Genomic DNA, 20,748 nt, shown 5'->3' with positions numbered 1-20,748 from the left:
GCCTCCCACCCCCCCGGGCCCCCCGGCCTCTCACCTGGGGTCCTCGCCTCCCCGAGCACCCTAGGGCGAGACCCGGAGGCGGGAGAGCGGAGGAGAAATATCAGCGCGCGGCCGAGGCGACGTGCTGGGGTCTGGAGGCGGCTTGATTGGCTCCGACAGCCTTCCTACCGCCGGATCCCCCCGCTCCTCTCAAACCCAGAACCCGGGTCGTTCCCTTTCAAAACCTGCGCTCACAAAGGGATCTAAAAAACCCGTCACACTAAAGAAAGCCCGGAGTTCATGTGACCGGCTCCGTGCAGCCCGGGTTCCAGGGGAGCAAGGGGGTTGGGTGCTTTTGTGAAACGCCCGAGTGTTGTTTTCGACCTGAAAGGACAGAATGCCGAGAATCAGAGAGAGAGCTGGGGCTGGAGGGGGCAGACCCGGCGTCTGGGAGGAAACTGAGGCCGGGGGCGGCGTGGGGGGGGGGGGAGTGACTTGTTTACCCCAAGTTGCTCTTTCGGTCCCTTGTAGGAATGCTCTTTCTAACCAGCAGAGCGATCCCAAAAGGAATGGGAGAGCCTGGAGCTGGCGACTCCCTTTCCTGGACAGGTTCAGTTATACACATTTTTAGGGAGTACGTACAAGGTGGCATGAACGGGTAATGACCTGAAAAAGAATGTATAAGCAGGCCTCCTGGTTACAAGTGATGAAAACCCAACTGGAACTAACTTAAGGAAAGACAAAAGTAGACTATATTTGTTCACCTAAAGGCACCCGGGGTTGGGGGGGGGGGCGGTGGTCCCGGCCAGGGCACTTGCCCTGGGAGGCAACAGGAGCAAGACTTAGTCTGCTGTCGGCTCAGATCTCTCTTTAAAAATGGAAGGTAACGGGTAGAGAGAAGGCCGGGGCCACCCAATCCTTTCCCTTCCCTTCCCGGTGCTTCTCCTACCACGTGTCAGTAAACAGTGTATACCACTGGTTTTGGTATTTTAAATTTTTATGTGAATGATGTACTTCAGTCCATATCCTGTTGGAACTTGCTTTTCTTCGTACATCATTATGTTTTTGAGATAGAGTCATGTTTAAACAAGCATATCTGGCTCATTCGTTTTAACCACTGTATAGTATTTCATTGAATAAATAAAGTCCAGTTTACTTTCCATTCCCCAGAGGGGAATCTGCATAAATGTCTCTTTGCCCACCGTGCAGAGCTGCTCTCAGGGGGACACCGAGACACAGAGACACTCAGTACTGGGGACAGGAGTGCTTTCATCTTCCCTGGGCTCGCCATAGTGCTCACCACAGAGAGGGGGCCCAGTGGCACTCCCACCAGCAGTGCCTAGGTCCTGTTTTCACATCCTTGCCAACACTTACTGATAATGGACTTAAAACCTTTGCCAGCAGGATGAGTGTGAAATGGCAGTTCATTATTTTACTTTTTATTTATATTTGTATTTCCCTGATTATTAAGGAAGTTGAACATCTTTTCATATTTACGAGAGATTTGGTTTCTTCCTCTGTGAATTTTCTCTTCATATCCGTTGCCAGTATTTCTGTTGTGAAGCCTTTTTCTTATTGGTTTATAGGTGTTTAAAATCATATTCCGGACATTAATTCTATCACCAGACACTTAAGGTGATTGCTGATAGGATTGCATTTAAGTCTCCCATCTTACTTACCATAGTTGTTTTCTGTGTTCCAGGCATTCAGTGATACTTTCTTCTTTTCTTTTCTTTTGCCTGCTTTTGGATTGAGTATTTATTTATTATTTTTTTTAAGTAATTCTATTTTCATCACTCACTTATTAGTTATACATCATTTTTAATGGTTGCTCTACATTTTACAATATACATCTTTAATTTTCAACATCCTGCTTCACGTAAATTATACTACTCCACCTGTGGCGCTTTAATCTCACAGGAATTTATCCACCACCCTTTGTGCTGTTGTAAGCATACATTTTATGTTTCTTGAGTTACCATCCGCATAATACATTGTTGGTTGTGCACATGGCAAATATCTTCTCCCAGTCTGTCTCTTGTCTTAACATTTTTCATGGCAATATATGTTGCACAAACGTTTATTTTTAAATATAATCAAATTTAGTACTTTTATTTTTAGGGTTTGCACTTTTTTTGTTTGTTTGTTTTCTTCCCTACCCAATGCCTTAAGGATATGCCTCAATTTTTTATTCTAAGGTGTTTACAGTTTAGCTTTTACACAGTTAGATCTTTAATCTAGAATTGATTCTTTTAGCTTTTATTACAAGTTGCATCTTTACTGAGATATAATTCACATAGCATTAAATCCATCCATTTAAAGTGTACAATTCAGTGGTTTATTATGTTCACAGAGTTATGCAACCATCACTATGACCTAAGTTTAGGGTATTTTCATCACTCCAAAAAGAAACCCTGTACCTAATAGCAGTCATTCCCCATTTGCCCCTAGCCACTCCCACTCAGCCCTAGGTAACCACTAATCCACTTTCCGCCTCTACAGATTTGCCTATGTTGGACATTTCAAATAAACAATCATATAATATGTGGTCAGTTGTTACTGGCTTCTTTTACTCACATAATGTTTTTTAAGGTTCATCTATGTTGTAGCATGAATAGTATATCATTCCTTGTTACTGCATTGTATGGATAGAACCAATTTTATTTATCAATTCATCACGTGATAGACATTTAGATTTTTTCCGCTCTTTGACGATTATCAAAAATGCTGCTGTGAACATTTGTGTACAGATTTTTGTGTGGATGGATATTTTCATTTCTCTTGAGTGGAATTCTAAGAGTAGAATTGCTGGGCCAAGTATTTAATATATATTTTTATTGGAGGATAATTGCTTCACAATGTTGTGTTAGTTTCTGCTGTACAATGAAGTGAATCAGCTATATGTATATCTAAGGAACTGCTAAATTGTTTTTCCAAAGAAGCTGCACCACTTTTCATTCCCACCCGCAGTGTAAGAGGGTTCCGATTTCTCCACATCCTCACCAACACTGATTCTCTTTCTTATTATAGCTAGCGATGGGTGTGGAGTGGTGTCTCACCGTGTTTTTTTTTTTTTTTTTAATTTTTATTTATTTATTTATGGCTGTGTTGGGTCTTTGTTTCTGTGCGAGGGCTTTCTCTAGTTGCTGCAAGTGGGGGCCGCTCTTCATCGCGGTGTGCGGGCCTCTCACTATCGCGGCCTTTCTTGTTGTGGAGCACAGGCTCCAGACGTGCAGGCTCAGTAATTGTGGCTCACGGGCCCAGTTGCTCCGCAGCATGTGGGATCTTCCCAGACCAGGGCTTGAACCCGTGTCCCCTGCATTGGCAGGCAGATTCTCAACCACTGCGCCACCAGGGAAGCCCTCACCGTGGTTTCGATTTACATTTCCTTAATGGCTAATGATGTTGAGCATCTTTCCATGTGCATAGTGGTCATTCGTATGTCTTCTTTGGAGCCATGTCTATTCAGAACTTTGCCCGTTACAATTTTTTTTACATTGTGGTAAAATACACATAACATGAAATTTACCATTTTAAGCATTTTGAAGTGTACATTTCAGAGTCAGTATGTACATTCACATTGTTGTATAGCCAATCTCCAGAACTCTTTTGATCTTGCAGAACTAAAACTCCATACCCATCAAACAATTACTCCCCATTTCCCCCAGCTCCAGCTCCAGCTCTGGGCAACTACCATTCTTCTTTCTGTCTCTATGAACCTGACTATTCTAGGTACCTTATATAAGTAGAATCATACACTATTTGTCTTTATGTGACTGGCTTATTTTACTTAGCATAATGTCAGTCATCAAGATTCATCCGTGTTGCAGCACGTGTCACAATTTTCTTCCATTTTAGAGGTGAGTAATATTCCATTGTATGTATAGATCGTATTTTGCTGATCCATTCCTCCGTGGAGGGACACTTGGGTTGCTGCCACCTTATGGCTGTTGTGAGTCATGCTGCTATGACCATGGCTGCACAAATATCTCTTTGAGACCCTGCTTTCAATTCTTCAGGGGCATATACTCAGAAGCTGAATTGCTTGATCATATGGGTTCTATTTTTAATGTTTTGAGGAACCATCATCATGTTTTCCAGAGCAGCTGCACCATTATACTTTCCTACCAACAGTGCACAACGGGTCCAATTTCTCCACAACTTCACCAACACTTACCATTTTCTGTTTGTTTTGTTTTGTTTCGATAGTAGCCATTCTAACAGGTGTGAGGTGGTATCTGATGGTGCTTTTGATTTGCATTTCCCTAACGATCAGTGATGCTGAGCATTTCTTCTTGTGCTATTGGCCATTTGTATATCTGCTTTGGAGAAATGTGTATTCAAATCCTTTGCTCATTTTTTTTTTAATCTCCTGTTTACTTTTTTTTTTTTTAATAAATTTATTTATTTATTTATTTTATTTTTGGCTGTGTTGGGTCTTCGTTTCTGTGGGAGGGCTTTCTCTAGTTGCGTCGAGCGGGGGCCACTCTTCATCGCGGTGCGCGGGCCTCTCACTATCGTGGCCTCTCTTGTTGCGGAGCACAGGCTCCAGACACGCAGGCTCAGTAGTTGTGGCTCACGGGCCCAGTTGCTCCGCGGCATGTGGGATCTTCCCAGACCAGGGCTCGAACCCGTGTCCCCTGCATTGGCAGGCAGATTCTCAACCACTGGGCCACCAGGGAAGCCCTAATCCTTTGCTCATTTTTAAATCAGTTTAAAAAAATTGCCCATTTTAAAATTGGGTTGTAAAAGTACTATATATATTCTAGATATAGGTCCCTCATCAATTATTATATTCACAGATATTTTCTCCCATTCTGTAGGTTGTATGTTCACTTTATTGAAAGGTTCTTTTGAAGCTCAAAAAATTTTAATTTTGAGGAAATTCAATTTACCTATTTTTTTCTTTTGTTGTTTGTTATTCTGGTGTCATATCTAAACAACCATTGCCTAATCCAAGGACATGGAGGCTTATGCCCATTTTTCTTCTAAGAGTTTTATAGTTTTGACTCTTACATTCAGGTCTGTGACTCATTTTCAGTTAATTTTTGTATAAATTGTGAGGCAGGGGTCCAACATCATACCTTTGCATGTGGAAGTCCAGTTGTCCCAGCACCATTTGTTAAAAAGACCATTTTTTACCCCCATTGAATTGTCTTGGTACTTTTGTCAAAAAAATCAAGCGACCATAAATGTGAGAATTTTATTTTAATTCTATTCCATTGATCTATGTCTTATCTTTACACCAGTACACACTGTTTTGATTACTGTCACTTTGTAGTAAGTTTCAAAATCAGAAAGTGTGAGTCCTTCAGCTTTGTTCTTTTTTTTCAAGATTGTTTTGGGCTACTCAGGATCCCTTGAACTTCTATGTGAATTTTAGAATGAGCTTATCAATTTCTGCAAATAAGCCATCTGGAATTTTGATGGGACCCAGAAGTCAACTCATCAGCTAATATCCCAGTAAGAGGCTCCTAGGTTAACTAATCTATGATGATTCTTTTCAGGTGAATGTAAGATGAGAAATCCAGTATTAATAATTTTGGGTTTTCTTTTTCTTTTAATTTAATTTAATTAATTTTTTTATACAGCAGGTTCCTATTAGTCATCCACTTCATACACATCAGTGTATACATGTCAATCCCAATCGCCCAATTCATCACACCACCGCCCCCACCACCGCGGTTTTCCCCCCTTGGTGTCCATACGTTTGTTCTCTACATCTGTGTCTCAATTTCTGCCCTGCAAACCGGTTCATCTGTACCAGTTTTCTAGGTTCCACATAGATGCGTCAATATACAATATTTGTTTTTCTCTTTCTGACTTACTTCACTCTGTATGACAGTCTCTAGATCCACCCACGTCTCTACAAATGACCCAATTTCGTTCCTTTTTATGGCTGAGTAATATTCCATTTTATATATGTACCACATCTTCTTTATCCATTCGTCTGTCGATGGGCATTTAGGTTGCTTCCATGACCTGGCTATTGTAAATAGTGCTGCAATGAACATTCGGGTGCATGTGTCTTTTTGAATTATGGTTTTCTCTGGGTATATGCCGAGGAGTGGGATTGCTGGATCATATGGTAATTCTATTTTTAGTTTTTAAAGGGACCTCCATACTGTTCTCCATAGTGGCTGTATCAATTTACATTCCCACCAACAGTGCCAGAGGGTTCCCTTTTCTCCACACCCTCTCCAGCATTTGTTGTTTGTAGATTTTCTGATGATGCCCGTTCTAACTGGTGTGAGGTGATACCTCATTGTAGTTTTGATTTGCATTTCTCTAATAATTAGTGATGCTGAGCAGCTTTTCATGTGCCTCTTGGCCATCTGTATGTCTCCTTTGGAGAAATGTCTGTTTCGGTTTTCTGCCCATTTTTGGATTGGATTGTTTGTTTTTTTAATATTGAGCTGCATGAGCTGTTTATATATTTTGGAGGTTAATCCTTTGTCCATTGATTCATTTGCAAATATTTTCTCCCATTTTGAGGGTTGTCTTTTCGTCTTGTTTATGGTTTCCTTTGCTGTGCAAAAACTTTTAAGTTTCATTAGGTCCCATTTATTTATTTTTGTTTTTATTTCCATTACTCTAGGAGGTGGATCAAAAAAGATCTTGCTGTGATTTATGTCAAAGAGTGTTCTGCCTATGTTTTCCTCTAAGAGTTTTATAGTGTCCGGTCTTACATTTAGGTCTCTAATCCATTTCGAGTTTATTTTTGTGTATGGTGTTAGGGAGTGTTCTAATTTCATTCTTTTACATGTAGCTGTCCAGTTTTCCCAGCACCACTTATTGAAAAGAGTGTCTCTTCTCCATTGTATATCCTTGCCTCCTTTGTCATAGATTAGTTGACCATAGGTGCGTGGGTTTATCTCTGGGCTTTCTATCTTGTTCCATTGATCTATATTTCTGTTTTTGTGCCAGTACCATATTGTCTTGATTAGTGTAGCTTTGTAGTATAGTCTGAAGTCAGGGAGTTTGATTCCTCCAGCTCTGTTTTTTTCCCTCAAGACTACTTGGTCTATTTGGGGTCTTTTGTGTCTCCAAACAAATTTTAAGATTTTTTTGTTCTAGTTCCTTAAAAAATGCCATTAATAATTTGATAGGGATTGCATTGAATCTGTAGATTGCTTTCGGTAGTATAGTCATTTTCACAGTATTGATTCTTCCAATCCAAGAACACGGTATATCTCTCCATCTGTTGGTATCATCTTTAATTTCTTTCATCAGTGTCTTATAGTTTTCTGCATAGAGGTCTTTTGTCTCCCTTGGTAGGTTTATTCCTAGGTATTTTATTCCTTTTGTTGCAGTGGTAAATGGGAGTGTTTCCCTAATTTCTCTTTCAGATTTTTCATCATTAGTGTATAGGAATGCAAGAGATTTCTGTGCATTAATTTTGTATCCTGCAACTTCACCAAATTCATTGATTAGCTCTAGTAGTTTTCTGGTGGCATCATTAGGATCCTCTATGTATAGTATCATGTCATCTGCAAACAGTGACAGTTTTACTTCTTCTTTTCCAATTTGTATTCCTTTTATTTCTTTTTCTTCTCTGATTGCCGTGGCTAGGACTTCCAAAACTATGTTGAATAATAGTGGTGAGAGTGGACATCCTTGTCTTGTTCCTGATCTTAGAGGAAATGATTTCAGTTTTTCACCATTGAGAATGATGTTTGCTGTGGGTTTGTTGTATATGGCCTTTACTATGTTGAGGTAGGTTCCCTCTATGCCCACTTTCTGAAGAGTTTTTATCATAAATGGGTGTTGAATTTTGCCAAAAGCTTTTTCTGCATCTATTGAGATGATCATATGGTTTTTATTCTTCAATTTGTTAATATAGTGTATCACATTGATTGATTTGCCTATATTGAAGAATCCTTGCATCCCTGGGATAAATCCCACTTGATCATGGTGTGTGATCCTTTTAATGTGTTGTTAGATTCTGTTTGCTAGTATTTCGTTGAGGATTTTTGCATCTGTATTCATCAGTGATATTGGTCTGTAATTTTCTTTTTTTGTAGTATCTTTGTCTGGTGTTGGTATCAGGGTGATGGTGGCCTCATAGAATGAGTTTGGGAGTGTTCCTTCCTCTGCAGTTTTTTGGAAGAGTTTGAGAAGGATGGATGTTAGTTCTTCTCTAAATGTTTGATAGAATTCACCTGTGAAGCCATCTTGTCCTGGACTTTTGTTTGTTGGAAGATTTTTAATCACAGTTTCAATTTCATTACTTGTGATTGGTCTGTTCATATTTTCTCTTTCTTCCTGGTTCAGTCTTGGAAGCTTATACCTTTCTAAGAATTTGTCCATTTCTTCCAGGTTGTCCATTTTATTGGCATAGAGTTGCTTGTAGTAGTCTCTTAGGATGCTTTGTATTTCTGCGATATCTGTTGTAATTTCTTTTTCATTTCTAACTTTATTGATTTGAGTCTTCTCCCTCTTTTTCTTGATGAGTCTGGCTAATGGTTTATCAATTTTGTTTATCTTCTCAAAGAACCAGCTTTTAGTTTTACTGATCCTTGCTATTGTTTTCTTTGTTTCTATTTCATTTATTTCTGCTCTGATCTTTATGATTTCTTTACTTCTGCTAACTTTGGGTTTTGTTTGTTCTTCTTTCTCTAGTTCCTTTAGGTGTAAGGTTAGATTGTTTGAGATTTTTCTTGTTTCTTGAGGTAGGCTTGTATAGCTATAAACTTCCCTCTTAGAACTGTTTTTGCCACGTCCCATAGGTTTTGGATCGTTGTGTTTTCATTGTCATTTGTCTCTAGGTATTTTTTTATTTCCTCTTTGATTTCTTCAGTGATCTCTTGGTTATTTAGTAACGTATTGTTTAGCCTCCATGTGTTTGTGTTTTTTACGTTTTTTCCCCTGTAATTGATTTCTAATCTCATAGTGTTGTGGTCAGGAAAGGTGCTTGATATGATTTCAGTTTTCTTCAATTTACTGAGGCTTGATTTATGACCCAAGATGTGATCTATCCTGGAGAATGTTCCGTGCGCACTTGAGAAGAAAGTGTAATCTGCTGTTTTTGGATGGAATGTCCTATAAATATCAATTAAATCTATCTGGCCTATTGTGTCATTTAAAGCTTGTGTTTCCTTATTAATTTTCTGTTTGGATGATTTGTCCATTGGTGTAAGTGAGGTGTTAAAGTCCCCCACTATTGTTGTGATACTGTCAATTTCCTCTTTTATAGCTGTTTGCAGTTGCCTTATGTATTGAGGTGCTCCTATGTTGGGTGCATATGTATTTATAATTGTTGTGTCTTCTTCTTGGATTGATCCCTTGATCATTATGTAGTGTCCTTCTTTGTCTCCTGTAACATTCTTTATTTTAAAGTCTATTTTATCTGATATGAGTATTTCTACTCCAGCTCTCTTTTGATTTCCATTTGTGTGGAATATCTTTTTCCAACCCCTCACATTCAGTCTGTATGTGTCCCTAGTGGGTCTCTTGTAGACAGCAGTCTATATGAGTCTTGCTTTTGTATCCATTCAGCAAGCCTGTGTCTTTTGGTTGGAGCATTTAGTCCATTCACGTTTGAGGTAATTATCGATATGTATGTTCCTATTACCATTTTCTTAATTGTTTTGGGTTTGTTTTCGTAGGTCCTTTTCTTCTCTTGTGTTTCCCACTTAGAGAAGTTCCTTTAGCATTTGTTGTAGAGCTGGTTTGGTGGTGCTGAATTCTCTTAGCTTTTGCTTGTCTGTAAAACTTTTGATTTCTCCATTGAATCTGCATGAGATCCTTGCTGGGTAGAGTAATCTTGGTTGTAGGTTCTTCCCTTTTATCACTTTAAGTATATCATGCCACTCCCTTCTGGCTTGTAGAGTTTCTGCTGAGAAATCAGCTGTTAACCTTATGGGAGTTCCCTTGTATGTTATTTGTCATTTTTCCCTTGCTGCTTTCAGTAGTTTTTCTTTGTCTTTAAGTTTTGCCAATTTGATTGCTATGTGTGTCGGCATGTTTCTCCTTGGGTTTATCCTGTATGGGACTCTCTGTGCTTCCTGGACTTGGGTGGCTCTTTCCTTTCCCATGTTAGGGAAGTTTTCGACTATAATCTCTTCAAATATTTTCTCTGGTCCTTTCTCTCTCTCTTCTCCTTCTGGGAGCCCTATAATGCAAATGTTGTTGCATTTAATGTTGTCCCAGAGGTCTTGTAGGCTGTCTTCATTTCTTTCTTTTTTCTTTATTCTGTTCTGCAGCAGTGAATTCCACCATTCTGTCTTCCAGGTCACTTATCAGTTCTTCTGCCTCAGTTATTCTGCTATTGATTCCTTCTAGTGTATTTTTCATTTCAGTTATTGTATTGTTCATCTCTGTTTGTTTGTTCTTTAATTCTTCTAGGTGTTTGTTAAACATTTCTTGCATCTTCTCGATCTTTGCCTCCATTCTTTTTCCGAGGTCCTGGATCATCTTCACTTTCATTATTCTGAATTCTTTTTCTGGAAGGTTGCCTATCTCCACTTCATTTAGTTGTTTTTCTGGGGTTTTATCTTGTTCCTTCATCTGGTACATAGCCCTCAGCCTTTTCATCTTGTCTATCTTTCTGTGAATGTGGTTTTTGTTCCACAGGCTGCAGGATTGTAGTTCTTGCTTCTTCTGTCTGCCCTCTAGTGGATGAGGCTATCTAAGAGGCTTGTGCAAGTTTCCTGATGGGAGGGACTGGTGGTGGGTAGAGCTGGCTGTTGCTCTGGTGGACAGAGCTCAGTAAAACTTTAATCCGCTTGTCTGCTGATGGGTGGGGCTGGGTCCCCTCCCTGTTGGTTGTTTGGCCTGAGGCGACCCAACCGTGGAGCATACCAGGGCTCTTTGGTGGGGCTAATGGCAGACTCTGGGAGGCTCACACCAAGGAGTACTTCCCAGAACTTCTGCTGCCAGTGTCCTTGTCCTCATGGTGAGACAGAGCCACCCCCCAACTCTGCAGGAGACCCTCCAACACTAGCAGGTAGGTCAGGTTCAGTCTCTATGCGGTCACTGCTCCTTCCCCTGGGTCCCGACGCACACACTACTTTGTGTGTGCCCTCCAAGAGTGGAGTCTCTGTTTCCCCTAGTCCTGTTGAAGCCCTGCAATCAAATCCCGCTAGCTTTCAAAGTCTGATTCTCTAGGAATTCCTCCTCCTGTGGCCAGACCCCCAGGTTCGGAAGCCTGACGCGGGGCTCAGAACCTTCACTCCAGTGGGTGGACTTCTGTGGTATAAGTGTTCTCCCGTTTCTGAGTCACCCACCCAGCAGTTATGGGTTTTGATTTTATTGTGATTGCGCCCCTCCTACCATCTCATTGTGGTTTCCCCTTTGTCTTTGGATGTGGGGTATCTTTTTTGGTGAGTTCCAGTGTCTTCCTGTCGATGATTGTTCAGCAGTTAGTTGTGATTCCGGTGTTCTCGCAAGAGGGAGTGAGAGCACATCCTTCTACTCCGCCATCTTGAACCAATCTCGCTGGATTTTCTTGTTACCAAAATAAAATGAAAGACTTCACTCACCAGGATAATTAATTAACTGATTGGAGTCTATTTATCTTCATCTTGTAGACTATGTAAAAAGTGGAAAAATAAAATGTATCTTCCATTTGACATATTTAATGTGAATTTAGTTCTATAATTGTATGTACTTTTGCTATATTTTCTCCCTCAATATTACCAGCTGTATATTTGACACATTACTATTAAATATTGTGTAATCAGTTGAAGTTTTTTGTTATGAACTTATTACAATAGGAATTGTTCCAAGAAACAAACATGTAAGGCAGTATTAAAATGTGAGCAGGGGCTTCCCTGGTGGCGCAGTGGTTGAGAATCTGCCTGCCAATGCAGGGGACACGGGTTCGAGCCCTGGTCTGGGAAGATCCCACCTGCTGTGGAGCAACTAGGCCCGTGAGCTACAATTACTGAGCCTGCACGTCTGGAGCCTGTGCTCCGCAACAAGAGAGGCCGCGATAATGAGAGGCCCACGCGCCGCAGTGAAGAGTGGCCCCCACTTGCCACAACTAGAGAAAGCCCTCGCACAGAAACGAAGACCCAACACAGGCATAAATAAATAAATAAATAAACCCAAAAAGTTTTAAAAAAAAACCAAAAGGGGTGAAATTAATTTGAAGAATTTATTAAAAAAAAAATGTGAACAGAATGTGTTTTGTTTTTTCTTAAATAAATGGTTATTTTCTTTAAAAAACATTTTATATATCATTTTATTCTTTATTTCTAATTTTATTGCATTGTGAGTATAAAAATTGATCTGAATAAAATTGGTTATTTGGAATTTGTTATAATTTGCTTTACAGCCAATTTTTTTTTTTAATTAATTAATTAATTTATTTTTGGCTGTGTTGGGTCTTCGTTTCTGTGCGAGGGCTTTCTCTAGTTGCGGCGAGCGGGGGCCACTCTTCATCGCGGTGTGCGGGCCTCTCACTCTCGCGGCCTCTCTTTTTGCGGAGCACAGGCTCCAGACGCGCAGGCTCAGTAGTTCTGGCTCATGGGCCTAGCTGCTCCGCGGCATGTGGGGTCTTCCCAGACCAGGGCTCAAACTCGTGTCCCCTGCATTGGCAGGCAGATTCTCAACCACTGCGCCACCAGGGAAGCCCTACAGCCAGTTTTTGTAAATATTCCGTGTATATTTGGAAAGAACATAAAAATCTCTAATTGTTTGGATAACATTAAATATGCTTTTCAAATTTTCTATATTCTTACTAATTTTTGTCTCTCTTTTTTTAAAAATTATTAGCACCTTTAATTATTATTTATTTATTTATTTATTTTTCTGGCTGTGTTGGGTCTTCGTTTCTGTGCGAGGGCTTCCTCTAGTTGAGGCAAGCGGGGGCCACTCTTCATCGCGGTGCGCGGGCCTCTCACTATCGTGGCCTCTCTTGTTGCGGAGCACAGGCTCCAGACACGCAGGCTCAGTATTTGTGGCTCACGGGCCTAGTTGTTCTGCGGCATGTGGGATCCTCGCAGACCAGGGCTCAAACCCGTGTCCCCTGCATTAGCAGGCAGATTCTCAACCACTGCGCCACGAGGGAAGCCCTAATTTTTGTCTCTTTTATCAATTACAGAGAAAGAGGTATATAGAAGCATTCCATTGTGTTTTTTTTCAATTTTTTCCTCATAATTCTGTCATTTTTTGCTTTATATACTTTGAGATCATGCTGTTAGCTACATTATATCATACTTTTTTCACAGTATGGTGACTTTTTTTATTATTTATTTTATTTATTGGCTGCATTGGGTCTTCATTGTTGCAGGCGGGCTTTTCTCTAGTTGCGGCAAGCGGGCTCTTCGTTGCAGTGCGCAGGCTTCTCATTGCGGGGGCTTCTCTTGTTGTGGAGCAAGGGCTCTAGGCGCGCGGGCTTCAGTAGTTGCGGCACGTGGGCTCAGTAGTTGTGGCTTGTGGGCTTTAGAGAACAGGCTTAGTAGTTGTGGTGCACGGGCTTAGTTGCTCCACGGCATGTGGGATCTTCCCGGACCAGGGCTCGAACCCATGTCCCCTGCACTGGCAGGCGGATTCTTAACCACTGCGCCACCAGGGAAGTCCCTATAATGACCTTTTTATCCTACTAATAGTTTTTGCTTTAAAGCCTGTTTTGTCCAATGGTGTTACTACGCCAGCTTTCTTTTCGTTAGTGTTTGCTGTTGTGTCTGTTTTTTCCTCCCAACTCTTTACTTTACTCTATACTGTGTCCTTAAGTTTTAGATATCTCTTGTAAACAGCATGTGACAGAATGTCAAGTGTCTTTTTGCCCTTGTCTGGGAATTGAGGCTAAGGCCCAGAGCTGAGGACAAAAGGCATAAACTACCCCATGTTTTGATTTTGTGTGGCCAGAAGGCGTGGGAACTGTCACTTACCTACAGAGCTTACTAGGAGGCACCACTTTAGAGCTGACACTATCCCCATGCCCGCCCCCCCACCCCTACATAAACAGGCTAGAGAGAACAGGTTTCTGGGCCGTCCCTCCCCTTCCACGATGCGAGAGAGTTCTTGGTCCCCTTTTGTGGAGCCCAGAAGTATGGCTCAGTGCTCTTTGCAGTCTCCCTCTTCCATTGCAGGGAAGAAGAGGAGGGTGCTTGATCCATGTCCCCTGTAGGTGTGGGCACACTGGAACGTGGAAACAGACAGTTTTTAACATAGAGATTTCTGAAGGCTTAAAAGCATCACCAGGAAGACACTAGGCTACTCCCACCCCATTCCAGTTCCCCTCAACCTCTGATGGTGCAGTATACGACCCAAGCAGCTTCCTTGCTTGCTTGTAAAGAGCATGGGGGTTGGGGGAGGGGCAGGGACTCTGCGGTGCCCACATCCCACAGGCCCACATGGCCACAGGCCACTTGATGGTTGTCTACCTCTGGGAAGAACTAGGGACAGACATTTCTAGTTACCCCTCTGGGAGTGAGTCTCAGTGTCAGAGTGGGGCAGAGTGAAGGTGAGCACTACCCCAAGGTAACCTCACATACTGCCTACCTGGAAACCACCAAAGCAGCAGAGGCCCACGGTCTCAGGTAGAACCCAGCAGCGGGAGGGTTCCAATCAACACAGACAACCACGTCCTCCTTCACCTCCTTTTTGAACGCTCCGTGCTTTGGCCAAAAGTGAAGCTTTGCAAAAGCCTAAGTTAGAGTGTGGGTGAAGGAAGCTTGGAAGACCAGAGAGAAAAATGAGGAAGGGTTTGAAAAGCAGACCACATGCCCTCTTCACCTCAAGCCACTAGTGCCCCAGACAGATCTAGCCTGAACTGGAGTGGAGGGGACCCCAGTTCTGACTGAGTTCAAACACAGTTCAGACTGAGGCTGAAATGAGACTCTGACAACAGAAAGTGATGAAACATTTTGGAATTTCAAAAAGATGTCATTATTGTGCTGTATAACCGGTAAGAAAACTAGGGTTGACATAACACAATTATGGGGCAGTCACGGGAGAAAGGGAAACTATTTTATGTTTATGCCCCAATGAATTAATGTTTCTCATAAAACTTCATAGAGCTGGATTTTTGTTTAGTTTTATAATCTGACAATTTGTCTTTCAACTGGAAAGCTTATTTTCTTTATATTTATTGTGAATATAGATATATATGGATTTTTTCTATCATCTTATTTTGTGATCTTTATTTACTGTAACTTTGCTTCTTTCCCCCTTTCCCTACCTTCTGTTAGATTAATCAGGTTTTCTTTATTCACCTCTTCTCCCTCTGCTAGGAGCCATTCTACCTCTCTTCCTTCAGCAGCTGTGATGAACATAGTAAATATGTATGTTTGACTTACGAAGTCTAAATGTAATTGTTGTCTCTTCCCTTCTCTTGAAATCACCAGGACTGTGGGATACTTTCATTGAAGTCATGTTCTATCCTTCTTACATGTTGTCTAGTATTGTAGTTCCATTTGTTTTGTATCCCCCAAACTTGTCTTTATTATTGTCTTACAAAGTCAGTGCATGTTGAGAGTTACCCATGTTTACTAAATTTGTTTTGCTCACCACTCTCCTTGTGTCCTTCTTGTTACTGAGTTCAAGTTTCCTCTTCTCAAAGGATAGTCCTCAGTAGTTTTTCAGTGAGGGTTTATAAATGGTACATCTCCAGTTTTTATTTTCTGGAACTGTCTTTATTTGGTTTTGCTCGTGTGTGACAATTGATCAGGGTATAAAATCTAGGTTGACAGTTATTTTCCCTCACCGCTGTGTAGGTGTTCGTCCACTGTCTTCTGACCTCTATTTTTATCATAGAAGAGTCTACTGTCAATCTAATAGTTCTTTCTTTGATGTCAATCTGTCTTTTTCTCTGGTTGCTTTTAGGATTTCTTCTTTGTTTTTGGTGTTCTAGTTTCACCACAATGTTTATACATGTGGATTTACATTTGTGTATCTTGGATTTGAGGATTTACATCTTTCATCAGTTCTTGAAGACTGTTATTCTTTCCAAAAATATTTATTTTCTTCTAATTTCCTGATTATCTCTTTCTAGATGAGCAAATCTGATTTGATAGATGTATGGTCGGTATTCCTAGTCTATGTTCTTAACATACCATATGTTTCCATCCATCATTTTATCTGTCTTTCATTCTGGGCACTTTCCTCATCTATCTTTCATTTAATGAATTCTTCCCAGCTGTGTCTAGGTCTGCTGTTTAACCTTAACCAGTCCATTGAGTTTTTTAATTTCAGTGGCTCTATTTTTTCTCATGCTTTCTTTTTAAAATGTTTCTTTTTTTTTTTTTAAATTAATTAATTAATTTATTTTTGGCTGTGTTGTGTCTTCATTTCTGTGCAAGGGCTTTCTCTAGTTGTGGCAAGCGGGGGCCACTCTTCATCGCAGTGCGCGGGCCTCTCACCATTGCGGCCTCTCCCGTTGGGAGCACAGGCTCCAGATGCGCAGGCTCAGCAGTTGTGGCTCACGGGCCTAGTTGCTCCGCGGCATGTGGGATCTTCCCAGACCAGGGCTCGAACCCGTGTCCCCTGCATTGGCAGGCAGACTCTCAACCACTGCGCCACCAGGGAAGCCCTCTTTTTAATAGTGTCTTGATTTTTCTTAGGGTTTGGTGATTTCTATTTACCTTGCTTTTACCATGCTGCTTCTTTTACTTTTTTGCCCTTAGTTTTTAGAAATTATAAAAATATTCACATTATAGTCTGTTTTGAATTATTTTACCTGAATTCAAGTTCCTGGATATTTACTCCTGCTCTTTTGTTGTATTCTCAATAATAGTGGACTGGTTCCTTGTGGGTTTTGCAGTTTCTGATTGTGAGTTTATATTGAGCTGGGCCTGTGGTCTGGATTGTGGGATAGTTCCTCCTGTTTTTGTTTCCTTCAGTCAGAGACCTCAAGTGCTTTCATTGGCCTAGGTCCAATTTTTATGTCAATTTATCAGCCCCGAGGGTAATGTAAAATCTGAATCCCAATCTCCATAAGGTACTAGCTGTGGTTTTGGATTCTCAAGGAAGATATCACCCCATCCACTACCATCACCCAGAGCCCAGCCTGAGATAGATAAGCTTTTTATCATCTGTGGCAGGCATGGAGATATGCCACTCAGATCTCTGTTCAAGAGCTTATGATTCAGCTACAAGAAGTGCAGTTAACTGACCAGTTACACCTCTAGGAAATGCCTTGGCTTTCCAGCTGAGGCCATGCTTTTCTTGGACAGCCCCAGGCAATGAGTGAGCAGGTGGGGTCCTAGGCCTGGTCATTTCTGCCCAACACAGGACTCCTCTAATGGGCAATATTTGCTCTAGAACCCTTTGTTCAGTTGGCTGAAACTTTTTCAGAGCTGCATAATGCTCTGTTCCTGCTGCCCAAAACTGCTTCTTCTCCTCTTTCCTTTCACGGATGTTGGATACGTGTCCTGGTCTGAGACTTTGCCTGCAAAACCCTGCTTCCTCCTCCTTTTACCTTTCATAGCATCATTCTCCTCTTGTACTTCAAACTATGTCTCAGCATCTGCTTCCTGAGGACCCAAGTAACACATCATCTTTTGGTGTTAGGATGCATTGTTTCTGAACCATGTATTTTCTGAAGATGAGGCCTTGAAGGGACTTTATCTGGAGGTGTTAGTTCCAACTTCTCACCTTCATGGACCCAAGGCCTATATATTTTTCTCCCCACCTCCACTCCAGGTAGGTGCAGCAGTTCCTCATAGGCTTCCAACATGACTGCTCTCTTCTGTCTTTGTTTCTGGCACAATAGGATTTCCCTTTATTCCTTTCTATATTAGCTCTATATTTAAAATTACGTTTATTATATCCCATCTGGAATTCCTAGGTATTTGTATCAGGAGTGTGTTCAGTATTTTGTATTTATTACTTTTTGACAAAGAATTTTCTTAAGACAGAAATTAAGTATATATACTTAATGTCTGAACTGTGCCTTTAATGTTTTTAGATAATCATATACAAACTGTACAATACTCAGGGTGAAAAGAAACGTGACAATTACGCAAATCAGGAACTTTGTTTTACAGTTGCTGTCAGGGAATAAAGCCTTCCTTGTGATTTGTAAGTCTCTTGCTTCTTTTTTTTTTTTTTTTTAATTGAAGTTTAGTTGATTTACAATATTGTGTTAGTTTCAGGTGACAGCAAAGTGATTCACATCTATTTTTTCAGATTTTTTCCATTATAGGTTATTGCAAAATATTGAATATAGTTCCCTGTGCTATACAGTAAATCCGTGTTGCTTATTTATTTTATATATAGTAGCATGTATCTGTTAACCCCATACTCCTAATTTATCTCTCCCCTCCCTTTCCCCTTTGGTAACTGTTAGTTTGTTTTCTATGTCTGTGAGTCTGTTTCTGTTTTGTAACTAAATTCATTTGTATCATTTTTTAGATTCCACATATAAGTGATATCATATCATATTTGTCTTTGATTAGTATGATAATCTCTGGGTCCATCCACGTTGCTGCAAATGGCAATATTTCATTATTTTTTTATGGATCAGTAATATTCCATTGTATATGTACACCACATCTTTTTAAACCAATCATCTGTTGATGGGCATCTGGGTTGTTTCCACGTCTTGGTTATTGTAAATAGTGCTATAATGAACATTGGGGTGCATGTGTCTTTTTGATTTAGAGGTTTTGCATTTCCTGGATATATGCCCAGGAGTGGGATTGCTGGATCATATGGTGACCCTGTTTTTAGTTTTTTAAGGAGCTTCCGTACTGTTCTCCATAGTGGCTGCACTGGTTTACATTCCCACCAACAGTGTAGGAGGGTTCTCTTTTCTCCACACCCTCTCCAGCATTTATTATTTGTAGACTTTTTGATTAGGGCCATTCTGACTGGTGTGAGGTGGTAACTCATTGTAGTTTTGATTTGCATTTCTCTAATGATTAGCAATGTTGAGCATCTTTTCATGTGCTTGTTGGCCATCTGTATGTCTTCTTTGGAGAACTGTCTATTTAGGTCTTCTGCCCATTTTTTGATTGGGTTGTTTTTTTGACATTGAGCTGTATGAGTTGCTTGTATGTATATTTTGGAAATTACCCTCTTGGTCACATCATCTTATTGCTTCATTTTTACACATACACCTTTATACACATTTCCAGGAACACATGATGTACAAAGTAAGAGAGAGTCCCATGAGATGACAGATGGAGTCTGAGCAAGTGTCCATGGAAAAACACGGGAGGCATCAATTCCACCTGCAGAAACTGCGGAAGGCTGGATGAGGTTGAGCCATGAACTGAGGGGTAAGAAGGAGTGCACCAGGTGGACGGGGCAGTGGGGCAAAGGGAAGGAGGACATCGTCTGCAGCGGGAACAGCATGTGCAGAGATGAGGAACAGCACAGTGCTCTGGGAAGGGCAGGTGGTTCAGTTCCTCTAGAGCGTGAGATGCAAGGGGAATTGCAGGAGATGAAGACAGGGAAGGAGCCACCTGACGAGGGGTCGGAAATGTCGTGCTCAAGTTTAGATTCTCAGTGCAGGTGATGGAGTTGCTGGAGGACTTTAAAACCGGGAATGAGAGGGATCAGATCTCCCAGTTAGAAAGGTCACCTTGGGCCTGTGTGAGGGATGGAGCAGTGCAGGATGGGGTGGGAGCCACAGACTTGAGGCCCAGAAGGACTTCTGGCAAGCCTTCACTGATGTGGAAGAAAGACTGATAAATGACAGAGAAAAAGAGAGACGGTGACAGGAACTTTAGAGGAGGAGGGGGCGTCTTCCCCAGGATGGAGACGCAAACGAGAGTAAATAGTCACACGTGGCCAGCACAATCTTCAAAGATCTTGAGGCTGTTGAAATGGTTAAGGTGCAGCTGACCCACCTTGTCTTCAGTCTGCCTGTAAACATGACAATGAGGTAGCACTACTACTTAACAATGGAGAGTCGGAAGGGATGGGGACCATCTTTGGAAGCATAGGAATGAGAACAAAGTTGGAAAAAGATGAAGGTAAAGATGTCAGGAGGAGGCAGGCAGCAGATGGATACATTTTGATGGGCAACAGAGGGTGGCCGATATGAAGGAATGACTGGGAATGATGAACCTCGAGTGTTCTCGTTTTGGCACGTTACTTCAGTGCCAGAACATACAGGAGCATCCCAAGGAGGATTTGGTCTGGCCTCGGAGAGGTGAGGAGGGTTGTCCTGAGATTTGGGAAGTGTGGTAAGTCAAATAATGCCCCCCGCACCTGCGAAAGCTGTCCACATCCTAATTCCCAGAACCCCTGTAGCCTTATAGTGTGGCAAAGGGGACTTTGCAGATGTGATTAAATTAGAATCTTTGGATGGAGAGATCATTCTCGATTATCTGGGCAGGCCCAATGAAATTGCAAGTCTTTATGAGAGGGAGGCAAGAGGGTCAAAGTCAAAAAAAGATGTGATGATTGAAGCAGAGTTTGGAGTGATTCCCTTTGAAGATGAAGGAAGGGGCCACAAGCCAAGGAATGCAGGTGGCCTCAAGAAGTTGGAAAAGGCGAGGAAATGGATTCTCCTCTAGAGTCTCCAGAAGGAATGAAGCCCTGATGACACCTTGATTTTAGCTCCATAAGACTCATTTTGGACTCCTGACCTCCAGAAATGTAAGATAAATCTGGTTTAAGCCATGAAGTTTGTGGTGATTTGTTACAGCAGCGATAGGAAGCTAATACCAGGGACCACTGTGCTTTGGCCTAAGTGGGATTCTTTTGAGCCGTGGCAGAGTAAGCGTTCCCAGGAAGTTTGGGAGTCGTGGTGGGGTCCCCGTTCCACAGTGCTTGTCTGGTCTCCCTCACTGATTGGGCACCCCCTGCTGGATGTCTGAGACGGACCTCAGCCTCCCCCTCCCCACTGCCTAAACCCTTTCCTCCCAT

The sequence above is a fragment of the Balaenoptera musculus genome, chromosome 9 (assembly GCF_009873245.2).
Source record: "Balaenoptera musculus isolate JJ_BM4_2016_0621 chromosome 9, mBalMus1.pri.v3, whole genome shotgun sequence".
Taxonomy (NCBI): domain Eukaryota; kingdom Metazoa; phylum Chordata; class Mammalia; order Artiodactyla; family Balaenopteridae; genus Balaenoptera; species Balaenoptera musculus.
The sequence above is the reverse complement of the archived record's forward strand: the minus strand, read 5'-3'. Positions refer to the sequence as shown.